The following is a 10239-nucleotide window of genomic DNA, read 5'->3' on the forward strand; positions in this document are numbered from 1 at the left end:
GAAATTTGAATTTGGTTTGTGTAGGGTTGAATGAGGGGGAAAGTGTGAATTTATAGAATTTTTGGTCAGCAAGTCGCGACTTGGCCAAAGGCTAGTCGCGACTAGCTAACGAGGAAAATTCAGGCCTTTCTGGAAAATCAGCAAGTCGCGACTGAGGTCGCGACTTGAGAAATAGGTCGCGACTAGGCTTAATGCTAGTCGCGACTTCTGGGCTTCAGGTCGAAAAAAAATAAATATATTTTTTTTTTCACGCTTTTCACGATGCAATTAAAAAGAAATAATGTCTGGTACTAAACTACAAATTGAAAATACTAACAAAACAATCAAAACAAAATAATACTTGGGCTGCCTCCCAGAAGCGCTGTGTTTATCGTCATGCAGCTAGACGCTGAGCCTTGGACTTCAAAGTGGCGCCAGGATCATGGCGGACTTGGCTTGGTCAAACTGACCTCCCAAGTAGAGCTTTAACCTTTGTCCATTGACTTTGAAAGTTGTTGGACTTTCACCTTTTAACTCCACCGCTCCATAAGGAAACACCTTGACCACCGTAAATGGTCCCGACCATCTTGATTTCAGCTTTCCAGGAAACAGTTTCAGCCTTGAATTGAAGAGTAGCACTTGCTGTCCTGGTTGAAACTCTTTCCGTATTAGACCTTGATCGTGCCACTTTTTAGTTCTCTCTTTGTATATCTTGGCGTTTTCATAGGCTTCGTTTCATCTAACTCATTCAGCTGTAACAGTCTTTTCTCCCCTGCATCTTTTAGTTCCATGTTGAGAGTCTTCATGGCCCAAAAAGCTCTATGCTCTAACTCCACCGGTAAATGACAAGCCTTTCCAAACACCAACCGATATGGGGACATGCCAATCGGTGTTTTGAAAGCTGTTCTGTATGCCCACAGTGCGTCATCCAACTTCCTTGACCAATCTTTCCTTGATCTTTGCACTGTTTTCTCCAGAATCATCTTAATCTCTCGGTTAGAGATTTCAGCTTGGCCATTACTTTGGGGATGGTATGGTAAAACAGTTCGATGTCGAACACCATATCTTGAGAGGAGTGCTTCAAACTTCTTGTTACAGAAATGGCTCCTTCATCGCTTACTATTGCTCGAGGAGTACCAAACCGAGTAAAAATGTTCTTTTGTAAGAAGCGGAGAACTGTCTTTCCATCATTTTGAGGTGTAGCTGAAGCTTCGACCCATTTAGACACATAATCAACAGCCAAAAGAATGTACTGATTGCTAAAGGATGAAGGAAAAGGACCCATAAAGTCTATTCCCCATACATCAAACAATTCAACTTCTAAAATTCCTGTTAAAGGCATCTCGTTTCTTCTTGAGATATTACCTGTTCGTTGACAACGATCACATGCCTTTACAAAAGTAGTAGCATCCTTGAATAGCGTTGGCCAAAAGAATCCACTTTGCAACACCTTTGCGGTACATTCTATTCCCACTAAAATGTCCCCCACATGGTAAAGCATGACAGTGATTTAGGATAGAATACATCTCCTCTTCAGGAACACATCTCCTTATGATCTGATCGGCGCAGTGCTTGTAGAGGATTGGTTCTTCCCAACAGTAATGTTTCACCTCAGAAAAGAATTTCTTCAATTGTTGACGCGAAAGGTCGGGTGGAGTTATTTTTGCAGCCAAGAAATTAACATAGTCAGCGTACCAAGGTACCATCAGGTTTTCCCTCACACTAAAGAGTTGTTCATCAGGAAATTGCTCATTTATTTGTACCTCCTTTGTATTCTGACTCTCTTGCAGCTCTAATCTTGACAGATGGTCTGCTACCAGGTTCTCGGTGCCCTTTTTATCTTTTATCTCTAAGTCGAACTCTTGAAGTAAAAGTACCCACCGAATCAGTCTTGGTTTTGCATCCTTCTTGGTCATAAGGTATTTGATTGCTGAATGATCTGTGTAAACAATTACCTTATTTCCAATTAGGTAGGGTCGAAATTTGTCACAAGCAAACACTATTGCCAGCATTTCTTTCTCTGTAGTTGCGTAGTTTAATTGAGCGTCATTAAGAGTTCTACTAGCATAGTAGATTGTGTGGAATACTCTGTCAACTCTTTGACCCAGAACCGCTCCAATGGCATAGTCACTAGCATCACACATCAACTCAAACGGCAGTTCCCAATTTGGTGAAGTTACTATCGGTGCTGTAATCAATTTCTCCTTTAAAATCTTGAAAGCTTTTAAACAATCTTCTCCGAACTCAAATGGAACTCCATTTACAAGTAAGCTCGATAAAGGTTTTGAGATTTTAGAGAAGTCTTTGATAAATCTGCGGTAGAAGCCAGCATGTCCCAGGAAACTCCTCACTCCTTTTACAGAAACTGGAGGTGGCAAATTTTCTATTGTTGAGACCTTTGCCTTATCCACCTCAATTCCTGCTTTTGAAATTTTGTGCCCAAGAACAATTCCTTCTGTTACCATAAAGTGACACTTCTCCCAGTTTAACACCAAGTTAGACTTCTCGCACCTTGTTAGTACTTTTTCCAGATTTTCCAAACAATGATCAAAGGAAGAACCAAAAACTGAGAAATCATCCATAAAAATTTCAATACAGGATTCAATCAAATCTGAAAAGATAGCCATCATACACCTTTGAAAAGTGGCAGGGGCGTTGCACAAGCCGAAGGGCATTCTTCTGAAAGCAAAGGTACCATAAGGACATGTGAAAGTAGTCTTCTCCTGATCTTCAGGTGCTATAGCTATCTGGTGGTATCCAGAATATCCATCAAGAAAACAGTAATACTCTTGCCCCGCTAATCTGTCTAGCATTTGATCGATGAAGGGCAAAGGGAAGTGATCTTTTCTTGTTGCTTTGTTGAGTTTCCTGTAATTGATGCAGATCCTCCAACCGGTGACTGTTCTTGTAGGAATCAACTCATTCTTTTCATTCTTGATCACCGTCATTCCACCTTTCTTCGGGACCACTTGCACCGGGCTAACCCACTTACTATCTGAAATAGGATAAGCAACTCCAGCATCCAACCACTTAACTACTTCTTTTCTGACTACTTCTTTCATGGGTGGATTGAGTCTTCTTTGAGCATCAATAGTTGGTTTGGCGTTATCTTCCATGAGAATTCGATGCATCACTGTTGAAGGACTGATTCCTTTAACATCTCCTAGTGTCCAAGCGATTGCCTTGTTGTGAGCCCGAAGTACCCTCAAAAGTCTATCAGTTTCCACATCAGAGAGAGAAGCTGAAACAATAACTGGCAGCTTTTTATCTTGACCCAAAAACTCATACCTCAAGTGACTAGGAAGCACCTTCAATTCAAGTTCTGGGGGCTTTTCAGTAGATGGCTTCAGCTCTTTTGGAACCGCTCCCAATTCCTCAAAGTATCTTCTGTTCAAAGGCCCATAAGAATCAAGCCACTTCACATACCCCATGACCTCTTGTCCTTCTTGCTCCGTCAATTCATCTTCAGTTAGACTTAGTTCAAGAGGATCATCTAGCAGCTTTTTCTCACTCACCATTTCATCAATCAAATCAATGAAGAAACAGTTATCACTTGCCTTTGGGTACGTCATAGCCTTGAGCACATTAAAGACCACTTCTTCTCCTTGGACTCTTAGCTTTAATTCACCCTTCTGAACATCGATTAAGGCTTGGCCAGTTGCCAAGAATGGTCTCCCAAGAATAATTGGGACATTGCTATCTTCTTCCATATCCAAAACGATGAAATCAGCTGGAAAGATAAACTTATCAACCTTAACTAACACATCCTCAATGACTCCTCTAGGATGGGCTAGTGATCGGTCCGCCAATTGGAGAGTTACTGTTGTTGGCTTTGCTTCACCCAACTGCAGTCTTTTAAACACCGATAGAGGCATCAAGTTAATGCTAGCTCCCAAGTCACAAAGTGCATTTATTCCCTCAATTTTTCCTATAGTACAAGGAATAGTGAAACTCCCTGGATCTCTGAGTTTAGGAGGAAGTTTCTTTTGTAGGATGGCACTGCACTCTTCAGTTAGAGCAACTGTCTCATAGTCCTCCATCTTTCTCTTCTTTGATAGGATTTCCTTCATAAACTTCACATAACTTGGCATCTGCTCTAAAGCTTCAGCGAAGGGAATGTTAATGTGAAGTCTTTTGAACACTTCCAGGAATTTGGTGAACTGCTTGTCTAGACTTGACTTTCTGAGCCTCTGAGGATAGGGTATTTTCACATGGTGATCTATATTAGTTGGTGGAGACTGCTGTGGCTGTGGTTGACTATCAGTAGTCTTCGTTGGAGTGGGTGTTGGGGTCGACATCGGTTGCTCTTCATTCTCCTTTTCTCCATTCACTAGTTGTGGCATTTCAGGACCATCATAATTTTTACCGCTTCTCAGGGTAATTGCCTTGCAATTTTCCTTGGGGTTTACTTCAGTTGTGCTAGGCAAATTCCCTTGAGGACGGGTTGCTACTTGAGTTGCTAGTTGGCCCATCTGTGTCTGCAGGTCTTTGATTGAAGATCTAGTTTCAATCATGAATTGAAGCAGTAAATCTGTCTGCAAACTAGAACTTCCACCAGAGGTTTGTTGCTGATTAAACTGTTGATTCTGATTCTGGTTCTGATTTCGTTGCTGATAGAACCCACTGTTTCTTCGGTTGTTACCCTGGTTGAACCCATAATTGTTGTTGTTGTTCTGTGAATAGTTTCCAATGGCTTTAGCTTCATCCATTGGCAAATCATCCACATCAGCTTGGCATTCTGAAAAGTGATGGCTTCCCCCACATAATTCACACACAACTTGGGCTTGTTTAGCTTGCCCTGCAATTATCTTTGTCAATGCCTCAACTTTGTCTTTGTCAAGTTGGTGATGGCATCGACCTCTAACACACCAGCTACTTTCTTTGATTGACTCCTCTCAGTTGGCCACTGTTGATTGTTTAGAGCCATCTCCTCTAATAGATCATAAGCCTCATTAGCACTCTTCCTCATAAAGGCTCCTCCAGCTGCAGCATCTATTAAAGTTCTTGTATTTCCTACCAACCCATTGTAGAAGTTGTGGACCAGCATCCACTTCTCTATACCATGGTGAGGGCACTTTCTGATCAAATCTTTAAACCTCTCCCAAGCCTCATGGAGAGATTCATTATCTTGTTGGCAGAAATTATTAATTTCTCCTCTCAGCTTTGCAGACTTGGCTGGAGGAAAGAACTTTGACAAGAATTTTGTTGCCAGATCATTCCAGGTTGCAATAGAGTTGGGTGGCAAGGAGTTTAGCCAACTCTTGGCTCGCTCTCTAAGAGTGAATGGGAACAGTCTCAGTCAAATAGCATCATCACTAACTCCATTAACTTTAAAGGTTTCACAAAGTTCCATGAAATTAGAGAGATGCAGATTAGGATCTTCAGAAGGGAGGCCACCAAACTGAACTGAAGACTGCACCATCTGAAGTATGGCAGGTTTGATCTCAAAGTTATTTGCATCCACTGCCGGTGCCCTGATACATGACTGCACTCCCGTCAGAGTAGGGAGAATGTAATCTCTCAAGCTGCGGCCATTAGCTTGATCTTCTACTGCGCCACCATTGTTACCGTTATTGCCTCCATTGTTTGCAGCATTGGCAGCCATGATGTCTGAAGTTTCGGCGATTCTGAAACTCCCTCTTGCCTCTTGTTCTTTCGGTTTCTCCTACAAGTTTTCTCGATTTCGGGATCAACTGGCAATATCACTGCTTGTCCTTGACGGCGCATACACTTATGATTCCTGAAATAGATCAAGAAAATATTGCAAGAAAAAGGTTAGAAAAATCAGCAAGAGAAAATATACCAAAGTAGAAGTTAGTATAATTTTGTGTAATATCAATCTTTAAACAATTCCCCGGCAACGGCGCCAAAAACTTGTTACGAAAATTCTGTTTTTTTACGCAAGTGTACGTATCAAGTAGTATCTCACGCAAGTGAGGTCGAACCACAGGGAATTGGATTAAGTACTACTAAATTATACTTATGATTCTATTTGGTAGAATAATAAGTTTGCAATTTAAAAATAAAGAACTCAGAAATTAAAAGGAAAATAAACGAAGATTAATCAAGATGAGAGATTAGGGAGGTGAATCCTGTTGATAAGTTACCTATGTTAATGCCTAATTGCTATCCTTATCTCAATGTGAAAGACAGATTATAAATTAACCTAACTCTTTTCAGATCTTTTAGGTTCTAAATAATATGTTCTCTAATTAACTTCTTAATTAGATCAACACAAAATCAGCATTAAGCAATAATCTATTAGTCACTAGGCTATGTAAATACTTTCGTTTTACATCAAAACCTAGACTATCCAAATTTTAGCATTCCTAATTCTCACTTTTCAGATTTCGAATTAGGATCATAGAGCATGTAAAAGGTGATCAAGCTTGCACATGAAATTAAACACAAATAAAGATAATATTCACACATAAGATGAAGGAATGGCAATTATTTATTAACTAGGCATAAACTTAAACAACAATCATCATCCTCCCTTATTGGGAAATTTAGTTCATAATAACTCTAAAAACATCCATGATTAATTCAGAAATAAAAACAAACATAAAGAAGAATAAAAAGGGTAAAAGAAAGAAACTAGAAGGTGGTATCGCTCCGGGTCTTCAAGATAGCTTCCTCTCCACTTTGCCTCCACTATTAGGTCTGTTTTTGCTTGCCTTTGACCTTCAATGTCGTATTCCTTATATAGGGATAAGTGGTGAGCCTCCAATTGAGTGAAAAATCAAAATTAGGTCAAATCTGCGATTTCCGTACATAGTCGCGACTAGCATTTAAGCTGGTCGCGACTACAGGCAAAACTCGAAAAACCGAGTTTCTGCCTAGCTTACGAAGTCGCGACCAGGGTCGCGACCAGGAAAAAGGGTCGCGACCTGGCTCTCTGGAGGTCGCGACTACTGATGCTTCAGGAACCGAATTTTCCAATTTTTTCCAAGTTTGTCCCAGTTTTTCGCCATTTGACTGAAATCGAACTTTAACACCCCGGGAACCTGAAATAATGAAAATCAAGCGTAAAACTGCTCCAAAAGACCCCAATAGGCGAGATAATGCTAACTTTAAAGACCCGAAATATAGGTTAATTATAACCTAACAGTAGGATCTGTGCAACGAGTCTAATTGAATTCAAGAGAGTGTTATAATACAGCACTAAAACTCGCAGAAAAGAAGAAATCAGTAAATCTGATATATTTACTGGAAGCACCACCTCCTCGACAGGCAGTTTTCAGGATCGAGGAGATACCACATGTAGAAAAAACTGATCTGGATCCAAGGATCCTCGATTACACTAATACTGCACAAGCTGCAGAGAATAAAGTTGAGGTACCAATCAATCCTTTTAATCATAATAAAGTTTTGAAAATTTGTTCTAAACTAACCTTTCGACAGCGAGAAAAGCTTGTCACTTTTCTCAAATAAAATTTAGATGTTTTTGTGTGAAAACACTCAAACATGGTCGGAATATCACCGCAAGTCATGTGTCATTGATTGAACATTGACCCCGAAGTGCAAGGTGTCTGACAAAAGCGCTACAAAATGGACCCCGCAAGCTACTAAGCACTTAAAGAGGAAGTGGATCGCCTTTTGGCATGTGGCTTCATAAGGGAGTCATTCTACCCAAACTTGTTAGCAAATCCTGTACTAGTGCCCAAGCCAAATGGCTCATCGCACACATGCGTTGATTTCACTGATTTAAACAAAGCATGCCCTAAGGACAGTTTTCCTTTACCTAGCATTAACCAACTTATTGATGCTACCACAGGTCATGAGCTTCTCAGCTTCATGGATGCATACTCGAGATATAACCAGATTCTGATGTATGAACCAGACCAAGAGCATACCTCCTTCATTACAGATCGAGTTTTGTATTGTTATAAGGTAATGCCTTTTGGTTTGATAAACGCAGGGGCGGCGCATCAGAGGCTGGTTAACATGATGTTTGCATATTTAATTGGCGAGACGATGGAGGTGTATGTTGACACAATGCACGTAAAATCTCAACATGCAAAGGACTATGTCTCTCACCTTAAGGCCATGTTCAGAATCTTGTGACGATATAAAAGGCGACTCAACCCTCTCAAATGTGTCTTTGGAGTGGGATCAGGAAAATTCCTCAGCTTTATGGTAAATCAACGAGGAATCAAAGCTAATCCAGCAAAAATAAAAACTTTGGTGGAGATGCGATCTCCTACCAAACCGAAAGAAGTCCAAAGCCTTACAGGTAAAATATGTGCATTAAATCACTTTATATCACGTTCCTCTGATAAATGTAAAGTGTTTTTTCAAATTCTAAAAGCAAATAAAAAGTTTTAATGGACTGAAAAGTGTGAAGAGGCTTTTCAGGCCCTAAAAACGTACTTTGGGTAACCCTCGATACTATCCAAGTTGATGCCTGGAGAAGTCTTATCAATTTACCTCGTAGTTTCTGAATACGTGATTAGTTCAGTACTAATCCACGAAGACCAAGGTAGACAACATCCGATATACTATGTGAGCAAGTGTCTTTTAAACGTTGAAACCCGTTACCCACAAATGGAACGACTAGCATTTGCATTGGTGATCGCTTCAAGAAAGTTATGACGATACTTTCAAGCACACAGTATTGAGGTGTTAACAAACTATCACCTACGACGAGTTTTTGCCAAGCCAAAAACATTAGGGAGACTACTCAAATGGTCAGTGGAACTAAGCCATTCGACATTAGGTACAAACCAAGATCGACAATCAAAGGATAGGCCCTCACAGATTTCATACTCGAGTTTCCAAATGACGTAGTGGCCATAATCACAGATGAGCGAGTTGATCCCGACGTACCAACGAGCGAGGGGTGGACTTTGTATGTTGATGGGGCATCCAATAATGAAGGATCAGGGGGTGGAGTAATCCTCATAAGTCCCAATAAATTTAAGATACATGCTACCCTTAGATTTGAATTTCTTGCATCTAACAACGAAACCGAATATGAGGCTCTAATCGCAGGATTAAAACTCGCTCTTGAGATGAAAGTCGAGTACCTTCAAGCATTTAGTGACTCGTAGATCTTAGTTTTCCAAGTCAACGAGAGTACTTGGCTAGAGGAGGTCGCCTAGCCAAATATCTTTCTTAAACTTGTGAGTTATTACAAAAGTTTAAAAGGATAGTCATTTGTAGAATACCTCGTGCTTATATTTCTCATGCAGATGCTCTGGCCTGATTGGCCTCAACAAGAGAAGCAAAATTACTCGACGTAATTCCTGTAGATGTATTAACTCATCCAACAATCAATCGAGATGAGATGATGGAGGTTGATACAGTCAAAAAGGTCACCTGGATGACCCCGATAATTGACTACTTGAAAATAGGACGCTTCTTGAAGATAAAAATGAAGCCAAAAAACAGCGATATCGAGCCACTCAGTATGTTATTTATGACGGCAAGCTCTATCACAGAAGCTTTAATTAGCCATTACTCAAGTGTATCGATGGGACTGAGTGCGATTATATACTCCGAGAAGTACATGATGGAATTTGCGGTAACAATGTTGGTGGCAATTCCCTTGCTCTAAAAATCATGAGGCAAGGATAGTACTGGCTTACATTGCGAGCAAAAGTAGCTAGCTTTGCTAAAAGTTGCGATAAGTATCAGCGAATAGCTACTTATGTAAGCAGATAATGGAGCCAATTAAATTCCATCACTAGTCCCTGGCCATTTGCGGTCTGGGGCATAGATTCAATTGGAGAATTGCCAAAAGGAAAAGAAGGGGTAAAATACACCGTATTCTCTGTCGATTACTTCACAAAATGGGCTGAAGCCAAGCCTCTTGCAACCATAATAGCCACGAAATTACGCAAGTTTGTCTACAACGCCATCATCTGCAGGTTTGGCATCCCTTATAAATTAATTTCAGACAATGGTAAACATTTCAATTGTAAGGAAATGCGCCAGCTATGCGATGAATTGGGGATTCAAAAAGCTTTTACAGCAGTCGCATATCCTCAGAGTAACAGTCAAATAGAAGCAGTTAACAAGATCATTAGGCATACCATCAAAGGTAAGCTCAAAGAAAGAAAGGGTGCATGGCCATAGGAACTTCCCCAATGGTCGTACAATACAACTCCTCGCTCCACGACAGGTGAAACCCCCTTCTGGCTTTCTTATGGGTGCGAAGCCATGGGGCCAGTCAAAGTTGGAACAGGATCTTTAAGGTGAGATTTTTTCAACATCAACAATAATACAAAAAATTAGTTGTTACAACTCGATCTTCTG

The 10239-nt window shown here is 40.5% G+C and overlaps 1 non-coding gene across 1 annotated transcript; it reads left to right on the top strand.

The window, feature by feature from the left end:
• The first annotated feature begins 5036 nt into the window (after positions 1–5036).
• Positions 5037–5143, top strand: LOC133036413 (small nucleolar RNA R71). Its single transcript, XR_009687070.1, has one exon. It is a non-coding gene; the product is annotated as a small nucleolar RNA R71 (small nucleolar RNA).
• The last annotated feature ends 5096 nt before the right edge of the window (positions 5144–10239 follow it).

This window comes from Cannabis sativa, chromosome 3 (genome assembly GCF_029168945.1).
Source record: "Cannabis sativa cultivar Pink pepper isolate KNU-18-1 chromosome 3, ASM2916894v1, whole genome shotgun sequence".
Taxonomy (NCBI): domain Eukaryota; kingdom Viridiplantae; phylum Streptophyta; class Magnoliopsida; order Rosales; family Cannabaceae; genus Cannabis; species Cannabis sativa.